Source organism: Tiliqua scincoides, chromosome 1 (genome assembly GCF_035046505.1).
Source record: "Tiliqua scincoides isolate rTilSci1 chromosome 1, rTilSci1.hap2, whole genome shotgun sequence".
Taxonomy (NCBI): Eukaryota; Metazoa; Chordata; class Lepidosauria; order Squamata; family Scincidae; genus Tiliqua; species Tiliqua scincoides.
In genome coordinates this window covers 20,024,825-20,034,859 of record NC_089821.1, presented here as the reverse complement: position 1 = coordinate 20,034,859, position 10,035 = coordinate 20,024,825, and positions in this window count along the sequence as shown.

The window sequence follows — 10,035 nt, the reverse complement described above, 5'->3', positions numbered from 1 at the left end:
GTCAGGCACAAGAAAGACAACAGCATAGGTGCCAGGCAAGTCTTTCAGGAAAGAGCGTTCCAAAGATGGGTACCACAACTGAGAAGGCCCCAGCCTGGGTCACCAACTTTCCATCTTCTGGTGGCAAAAGAACTTGGAAAAGGCCCTCAGGGTACTTGGGCAGCTTTGTGCCAGAAAAGTCAATATGACTTTGTGCCAGAAAAGCCACTTCTGATGTGGCATAAGTCTGAGGAGAGCAGAGCAGCTTGAAGTCACTCCAAGCTGTCTGGGAACAGGGGTTGGGATATGGCGTAACTGCCGGATCTCACACCACCTCCCACTCCCCACCCACCCACCCCCGGGGCCACCCACCGCCTGCCCTCCCCTGCCCCAGAACGCTGCCCTCCTTCCTCCTCCCCAACTCCTCCCCACCCATCCCAGAGTCTCACAAGGAAGCGCAAACATCCCTAATTCCATCTCAGGATTGTACTGTAAATCTATCAATCAGATGGGAACACTAGATAATATTTTGCAGAGACTGACCTCCCCAGTGAAGGGAATGAGCCTTCCATGTTTAGTGGCAAAGTTGTACAGGGGGGGCCTGTCACTGTGATCTCAGTTTTATGGATTCAAAAAGACTTTTCAGTATTCAAGACAGTGTCGGATTTTGGCATTGTTGCATTTACACTGCTAAGTCAAAAACAGATGGTTTCAGGTTCCCTCACACACTGCCTCTTTCTTGTGTCCGCAAAAGCGTAAAAGAAAGTGTGGCACTAAGCATGATAAAAATAGAAATCTTTACACCTATGTGCCTCTCTGATTTCAATTTAGAACAAATGCAAGCCAATCGGGCTCTATGAGAGCACTAAGGAGTGGGGAGGGTTTATAACAAGAATTGTGTGAGAATATATTTGGAAAGGAGGGATAACTGTTGGGTTACCATAGCAACAGTACCAACGAGGACAGTTAGGCCTTAAGATAAAGGCATCAGGCTTTAGAAGAGCTGAGTATGAAGGGTGATCTCGTTCGGGCTTTTGTCTACCTTATCTTACAAAGGCCCCAATCTCAAGCTGATTTACTTGGATGTAAAACTCGCTGAAATCAATGAGATTTAGGGCCTTATCAGATGTGTGCTGAATTGTGCTACTGGGTCAGACTGGAGGGGTGGTTAGGGGTAGACAGCCAGTGAAGTGTTTGCAAAATAGGGCAGGGCAGAGGGTTTTAATAGCCTGCCCCTGCAAAGATTTTGAGCCTGACTGAAGTTTTCCCTGTGCACTTAAATAAAAAAGACTTCCATTGAAAATCAATAGAACCTTCCCCCCCCCCCCCAGTTAAAAATGGCAGCAGAAGATGCATTGGGTTCAAAACTATGGCAAGGGGAAACAAAATCCCCCTTCCTGCACTCCACAATTGTGCCCCACTTTATATACAATTGCGATTTACCATAAAACATCCCCTGACCACTCCAACCTAGCTGTGCAATTAAAGGCACATCTGAATAGGCCCTTACTCCTGAGAAAACATGGTTCAGATACAGCTATACAGTACTTTATTGCAAGAAGGGGAAATCTTAGCACTTACAGAGGGACAGCAAAAGACATAAATTATACAGAACATGCTAAGTGATGATGCTGAGGGTCTGGCCGCAGGGGGAAAGTATGTAGGGCCATATGTTCACACTTATTATCCTGCCAGAATATATGAAAGCAGCTCAGGCCAGCTGCTCTCCAAAGGCACTGTGGGACCCCAAGGAAGAGCAAATCAGAGCGCTAAAGGAAAGAGAGGGACCAGGAGTCATTGTAGTCCTGGTAAATCCCTTCTCCAATGCAGGTATTGGCTTCCTGTCCCTTTGGAACAAAATATTTTATCTACAGCTGCTGGAAGAAGCTGTGGGGAGAAAGCAGGGTGCAAGACAAGCCATTTTTTTACTGAACATGTACTGAACATGTTCAGTACATTTTACTGAATGCTGAACATGGTTTGGTCTAGCTCAAAATCTCCTTTCAATAATATAAAAGTCTTTCAATATTATTAGGGATAAATTATAAAAGTATATTACTAGACAGCTGCTGCTTTTGGCTCTGGCTGATTAACAACCCAATCCTGCTACACATCCCCACACTGATGCAGTGGTACTGATGCAGTTTCCACTGCATCCTGCCAGGGTGGGTGGGTTTTGTGTGCTGGCGAACTCCTCAGGCTAAGGGACATTTGTCCTCTTGCCCTGGGTAAGCCCCAATAGGCGCAAGAAGTCAACTCCGACCTGTGCCAGCTATATAGCTGGTGCAAGTCTGTGTTGAACTGTGCTGGCAGATCAGGCCTGGGAAGGGGGATAATGGCAAACCATGGGCCCATGTGAAGTGGTACAGCAGGGGACAAATGTGAAACGCTGCTCTAGGGTGCACCTGAACCGAAGGGTGGGGGGTTGGATTGGGCTGCCACTCTCCAATGCTAGCATCTCTTAATCCCTTCCACATTTCCTCTTCCTTTCTGTTTCCTTCTCCCTTTCCAATCTAGGGGGTGGAAGGAGAACAAGGAGCAGTGGAGGCAAGTAGGTGGGCAGAGATGGGCACCCCAACCAGTCTGCTTCCTGGGACTGCTGCTTCAGTTGGCCTCATGAATGGGCTGACCTTAGAGGTACAGGTCTAGTTTTGAATGCTCTGCCATGTAAAATTCTCCTTGCCTCCCCCCCCCCCCAAAAAAAGTAGCTACAAGAAAGGTTCTAACCAGGCCACTATCTTTTCTGTTAGAGAGATTTTTTCTTCTTCTTTACATAGGAGAGAGTATTAAAAAGTGAGCTCCTGCACCTGCTGTCTGAAGTGAACTAATCCCTTCTGGCACCTCAGGATTCTACCATGCCGTTTCCCATCCCATTATGATGCTCAAGATCCAGTTTTACGTCTTTCTGTTCCTCACCTCTATTTTCAGACCCCAGCAGAAAGGCCATCCCGCCAGTCACCCCGTCTTTGATGTTTTCACAGCTCTCCTTTCTTGTCCCCTCCTCAGTCCTCCTTGCCTCTGCCCCCCCTTCGAAGCTCTGTCTTCATCTCCCATCCTACTCTCAGATACTCTTATGTTGTGATGCAGGTGATACAACCACTCTGAGAATTGTTTTTGTTGAAAAGCACTTTATACATAATAGTAATAATATTAACAGAGATGCAGCAACTGTCAGTGTAATATTAAATGCAGCTGTGAGGGGTCATAAGGAAACCAGAAACACCTTAATGGAGAAAAATCTATTTTTGAGACTCACTGTATTGTTCGTACTAAAGGTTTTTCAAATTAAGGAATATATTTTGTTCAAATAATCAAAATGACATTTAAATAGAAATGGTAAGTCTGAAGCAAGTCTGTGCAGGAAAAAAAAGCTTTCATTGCACCTTAGTGATACCGACCTGTCTCTATTATTAAGTATACTTAAAATGCTAATAAATGATGAAGAAAAATATTAGTTGGGGGTAAAATATCCAGCTTATTTGGAAGTATAACCCCTGCCAACTGAAAATGTCCATTTTCATTTTGTCCCCTCAAAATAATTGTGCCACTTTGTTTTTTCCTATCAAGAATTCCTATTTTCTTCTCTGGGCCTGACATTGCTTGGTTATTAAACTCCAGCACTATTAAAATCTTCTTCCTATGAAGCATTAGTGCTTAGAACAGCAGTTCCCAAACTGTTGGTATGTGGTCCACCAGTGGGTGACCAGCCAATTTTTGGTGGGTCATGCAACTGACAAAGCAGATAAGGCAACATTAAACAAACTTCTACTTGGGGGGAGTACTGCGGACCAATTGCCATTATAGCCACAGATGCTTTAGCAGCTGGTATAATGAAACATTTTTTAGGTGGGTCCCTGTGCTAAAATGTTTGGGAACCATGCCTTAGAACAGGGCTGTCAAACATAAGGCCTGGGGGCCGATGCGGCCCATGGAAGCTTTTTATCCGGCCCTCAGGCTCTCAGCTGCTGAGCACTGCTGAGGTTCTTATGAGGTGCTACTGCTGAAAGGACAGCCCACATGAAAATTGGGCTCTCCCATATTTTGAAATATGATCAGGATTTATGTATTTTCTGTCTTTTGCAGCTAATGAGTTCTTAAGTGAGGAAAAAGTGCTTATTTTTGGTTATGACCTGTTTAATGACATCACTTCCTGCCTAATGACATCACCTCCGGCCCTCAGCAGGCATGATGAATGCTGTTTGGCCCTCTGTGTGAAATGAGTTTGACACCCCTGCCTTAGGGTTGGGGATGTTGTGTAAGCATGCATGGAATGACCTGTTTTCCATGTAATCTGTTGGTAGAGGTGGGTTTTTTCAGTGATAGTGAAATAAAGATACATAAAACCGCTTTCTGTGCTTCTCACTTTTGTAAAAAAACAAAAAAAACCTGAAATCTGCAAAATCTGTGAAAAAATAAAACTGTTCTCTAATATTCTACATATTCTCTAACACCTCTGTATCCGTGTGGCTGCATTTGCTGACACTTCACCACCGATACCTAGTACATTTTTAAAGTGAACACCAAAACACCAAAATCTGTGAAAAAAATAAAACCATTTTTACCTACCTCAACCTATTGGTGGAGGATGTTTGACTACAAAGATGCCTGGAACCCCAAAAGCTCTATCTTTTTGGCCTGCTTCTTCTGGAATTTAGTTCCAGAGCCACTGATGAAGCCATCCATCACAGGAGAAAGGCCCCTCCCTAACAGATAGTGACAGTTTAGCCTGTCACTAAAGGCTAAATCATGTGCTAAGTGCTGGCTATATTACAGCTGTCAGAGGCAAATCCTAAACCATTGGGTCAGGAGATTAATTATTTGCTTAGCCATTAAATTGCTGATTAAACAACACTGCCGCACACTTTGGAGGGTGATGGGGTTGTCACTTTCCAATTCCCTGTAACTGGTGGGGAGGCAGGAGAACTGGGCTCCATTACTGTTTATTGCAGAAGCTGTATTAACCTTTTTGGAAATGGTCATCATTTCTTCCACTTCAATGACTGTCTAGAGGATACTAAAACATAAGTAGGGCATTTTGGTTCCATTTGAGTGTACGTAGCCATATGGCACAAAAAATGAGCTACATGAAGGCTAAGGAAAAAACTACATGTTAAACCAAATGCATAATGCATCCTGATGGGGTTTTAGTTTTATTTAAGGAAAAAACTATATGTTAAGCCAAATGCATAATGCATCCTAATGGGGTTTTAGTTTTATTTATAAATTGTGTGTGTGTGTGTGTGTGTGTGTGTGTGTGTGTGTGTGTGTGTGTGTGTGTGTGTGTGTGTGTGTGTGTGTGTGTGTTGAAACTATGGCAGAGGGTAGGAGGGACTTTTTTTTACTTTGCTTTGCCCCTGCCATGGAGAAAAAATTTCAGCTGAAAACCAATGGGAGCTTTTTAATGCATGTGTGGGAGGCACAAACAGGATCTAGACTGTGGCAGGGCAAAGTACTAAAGCCCCCATATGTCCACTGCAGTTTCTCCACATTTCACGGCCTCCCATTGCATGTTTTATAAATAAATAAAAACCCCAATGGGACAAGTTATTTTTTAACATAAGGTGTGGTTTTGCCCTTGGTAACATCCCCAGTTCAATGATCTCTGTGTATTGAATCCAAGGTCCTTACATGTATATAGTTGGGAAGATTTCTTTTCATAGATAAGTAGCTCTTGCCCAAGGTCTTGAACCAGGAAAAAAGAAAGACTGCCTTTTGAACAGAAGACCTGTTCTAGCTGGCACCATTGGACAAGATTTTGTGGAAGACCACTAGGACTTTTCCAGCACTGATGCCAGTTTTGTTGAAAACCTTCTCCAGAGAGGTCCGTTGGGGCCCCTACATTACACACCTTGTTGGCACCAAACCAAACCTGCTGTTTTGAAAGATGTTTGGAATGATCTGAAGCCATTTTTTAAAAATTTATTTTAAAATATATATTATGTAATATATAAATTTAAAAGATATATAGTGTCAGCAAATAAAAAGTGTATTTAGTTGCTGCTTTGTTAATTTTATTGGGGGTTTTTTTGTCACTGCTACTTGATTTTGCTCATTTTACAGTGCAATCCTATGCTTATATGGTGCTGACATCCTTGGTACATGAGGGACACATCTGAGCAATGTTCATCATAACCTTTCAGCATAAACGGGGAGGGGGAATCAAGCGCCCTGCATTCTACAGGTATGCAGCCCTCCAAGTAACAATGTCAGCATCCATAGAAACACTGACACAACTGACTAGTCATGGGGCAGTGGGTCAGAAATGGTCCCACATCACTCAGACGTGCAAGGAGCTGGTCACTCATCCAGCACCAACCCAGCATCCAGAGAACTACTGCCAGGGTGAACCAACTACTGCCAGGGTGAACCAAGCAGGGGACAGTGGGAGACAAAGAATCAATGAGTGGTCACCAGGCCAGTGCCCCCCCACCCCAGTGACTCCTGCATGTGAAGAGCCAGTAGTGGCCAACACCAGTGAGGAGCTATTGCTGGGCCAACACCATCTCCAGTGGCCTCTGAAAAAGAATAATACAGCAGCCACCAACTATGGGGAGCCACCCCAATGACAGTAGCACACCGCACACACAATGCTACAGTGCCTACTATTGTAGGAGCTACTGTGGCACAGGCAACAATAGGACAAAAGCAAGGAGAAACCAGGAATTGCAATGGGGAAGTGTTATCAGCGTGTATATCAGCGGCATAAAGTTATTTTGTCAGGAGGCAGACTAGGACAAGCCACAGGGGGAGACCCAACAGGCAAGCCAGGGTGCTGATATCCCATGACGTAGACAACTTGGCTGGGAGCCAGGCACATTTGAGCCCAGCCAAGGGACTTGCAATAACCAACCTCACACTCACCTTTTGCGTGACTGGCCAGAAAATCCTGTAGCAGGGACAAAAGAAAAGGCGGCGGTAGGGTTGGCACCCATACTGGCCAGTCCACAAAACCTCTCTCACTATTCAGTCACAGCAGGAGACATGCAAAGAGCACCCATAGGGCATTTCACATCCTACAGCACCACAAACAGGCACACCTGGCTGTAGCACATAAACTAAACAGGGGGAGCACTGTACGGGTCAATCACTGTATTTGCATGTGATACAAGGTTTTTATTGCAACAACCTGTCAATCGAATCACACTCCCCCTGAATCATTACTTGCACCTCCTGTACAGTATTTATTTAATTACAGTACATATGCCACCTTTTTCAATAGGCTCAAGGTGGTTTACATAGGCAGGCTGAACATAAATCCATTTTTCACTGAGACTTGTTGTTTAAATGTGTTTCCTAGGATTGTTTTCAGTGGATTTGTATTTGTTAATCACTTTGATTTTGTTTTTAAGAAAGATAAGGGATAATATAAATTATCAGAATAAATTATAGTTATTTAGAATATTTATATATTTCTTTTCTACAAAAATTTCTCGAAGCAATTTACATAGCAAAAGAACTGAAAAGATGCTTCTTTGATGTCACAATCTTAAAAAAAAGAAGACCCAAGCAAAACACCAGCAAACTATCACTGAAAAGGTGTCCAATAAGAAGGGATTCAATAAATAAATGGAGCATCCAAATTCTTTCCATGCCCTCCTTTCACCATCAGCTTTCTGCAGTTGTTTATGACCCATGAATGTTAAAGGATTTACAGGCCTGGGCTTAGAATCTTTTGCTTATTTATAGTCACAGGGCATCTTTTAGTATTTGTATTCATAAAGGATGGCCACTGCTGCTGTGATGAAACATACATACACTATAAAGTATATGAATGTGTGTACATCAGAAAGATGTGTATGTAAAGATGTGTGTACATCAGATGGTAGGACTGCATATTGACTAATACAATACAAAGTGATTGACATAGATGGAGTCTAATCATTTGGGCTCACTGAAAGGTACCTCTGTTTTTCTTTTCAGTTTTATTACATTTGAAACAATTTCCACAGAAATGTTCAGGGTCTCTATGAAGATAAGCCTTATCTATGTGTCCAAATCCTAAATAGATTTTTAGGAGACAAACTACACACTACACACAGTGCTGTGTGTATCTTTTCTCTAAGAAACTCCTTGCTGTAATATGCTGAGATGACATCTGGCCTAGATGCCTTTAAAGGGGAAATGGACAGATTTATGGAGGAAAAGTCCATCACAGGTTACAAGCCATGATGACTATATGCAACCTCCAGATTTTAGAAGTAACCTATCTCTGAATGCCAGATGCAAGGGAGGGCAACAGGATACAGCTATTGTGTTGTCTTGTGTGCTCCCAATGCATCTGGTGAACCTCAATGAGATACAGGAAGCTGGATTAGATAGATCCTTAATCTGATCCAGCAAGGTGCTTCTTACATTCAGTTCTGCCCACATTTGGACAGCTAACTCTCTTGCCCGTGAAGTCAGTGGCTTCAAGGAAGACACAGTTACACTTTTGCAAATATTTAAATATAACTTGTTAGCATTACTGTGGTGTCGTGAATGTAAGTGCCCCTGAATTTTTTTACATTGTATCCATAATGAAAACATCTAGGAAGGCACTGTGAAGACATCCATTTTCGGAGAACTTTGAAAGACACCCATGAGTGCTCTAAAAAATGATCAATTGTTTTCAAATTAGAACATGCTCAGAATGTACACTCACTACACTATATGTTCAGTAAAAAGACATTACACTATAGTGTAGTGTACTGTAAATGGTAAGTAAAAGGATTGTTATTTAGGTTAACATCAGGATTTGATCAGAGTGGGGTCTAGAAAATCTATTACATGGGGCTTAGATTAAAAACTACAGGACACTATCGGACACTACATATAATCCCAACACTGGTGTATTTACGCTGGTGTCACACGCTGTCTGACTTGATTCGCATGTTACTTTATTCTACACAAAGTACACACTCATATGCACTGTGCATGACAAATTATGACTACTGTCAACCCAATTTGATATGTGAGTACTGTACATATTTCAGTCCTCATATACAGTGGTGGTCATTGTAATTAAAGGACTGGAAGCCTTGAGCATTTTGGAACATGGGTCCCTAAATTCTTATGAGACATTATATTTAATTTTTGTAAACAAATATAATTGCTGAGGTAGAAAAGAATATCAAGAGTACTGGTTCTCGGTTCTAAGCAAAAGAAGTGAACAAACAGTGAAAATGATCCTTGGAGTGGTTTAGAAGGCTCAGAAGTAGGCTGTTTAAGAGACGGAGATTGAGAAACCAGTTTCTGGTTACATTTCGGGACCTCAGCCATCAAAATGAAAAAGTGGCTCCAAGACTTCCATGAATGCAGGCTGATGAATCATCTCCCAAAAACAGCAGAAGTGCCCCAGGGTGAATTCTATACAATTGTCACTTCAATCAAATACAATATTCTTCCAGATATAGAAGTGCCCAGTGCACACATCAAACACTTTCCACCTGTAATGCTGCAATGCTTTCCTGTAAGCTGCAATGTTTACATGGCATGAAACAAGTGCTATAGTTTCCTTAGTTGACCTCTTTTCCTCCCTTAATTGCTCACCATGGGCGGGGAGGTGCCAAATATAATGCACAGCAGCAGCCATTTGTAAAGGGAAAGGCACCCTCTCCAAGTCAGGGTGGGACAACCTTGCTCATGACATGGTCAGAATTCAAAGGCCTGGTTTAGCCACAGTTGCATACAGTTCTAGTTATCCTCTTCACATGGTGGAAGCCCCTTCCTTCCACCATGCACCATGTCCCAGCTTGATCCATACAAGGACCAATCTTTGCAATTCTTTTACAGTTCCATTCTTTTATTTTATAAGCACAAGTCAGGTTTATGTCACTAGGAGCCTCCATATGGGGCACACACTTTATAAGTTGTGGTTCTGGTAGAGGAGGTGTGCAGCTCCAATATTAGGGAGCTGTGTCCTGGTCAAATGCATCCTAGTCATTGGAATTCCTGAACATTCATGTCTGGGGTTTTTTTGTGGGTTTTTTTTGGTGTGTCCTTGTCATTTGTACCCCACTGTAACTGGAAAACAAACTATAGCTGGGCAACAACCCACTGTCATATATCCTAAGCCTC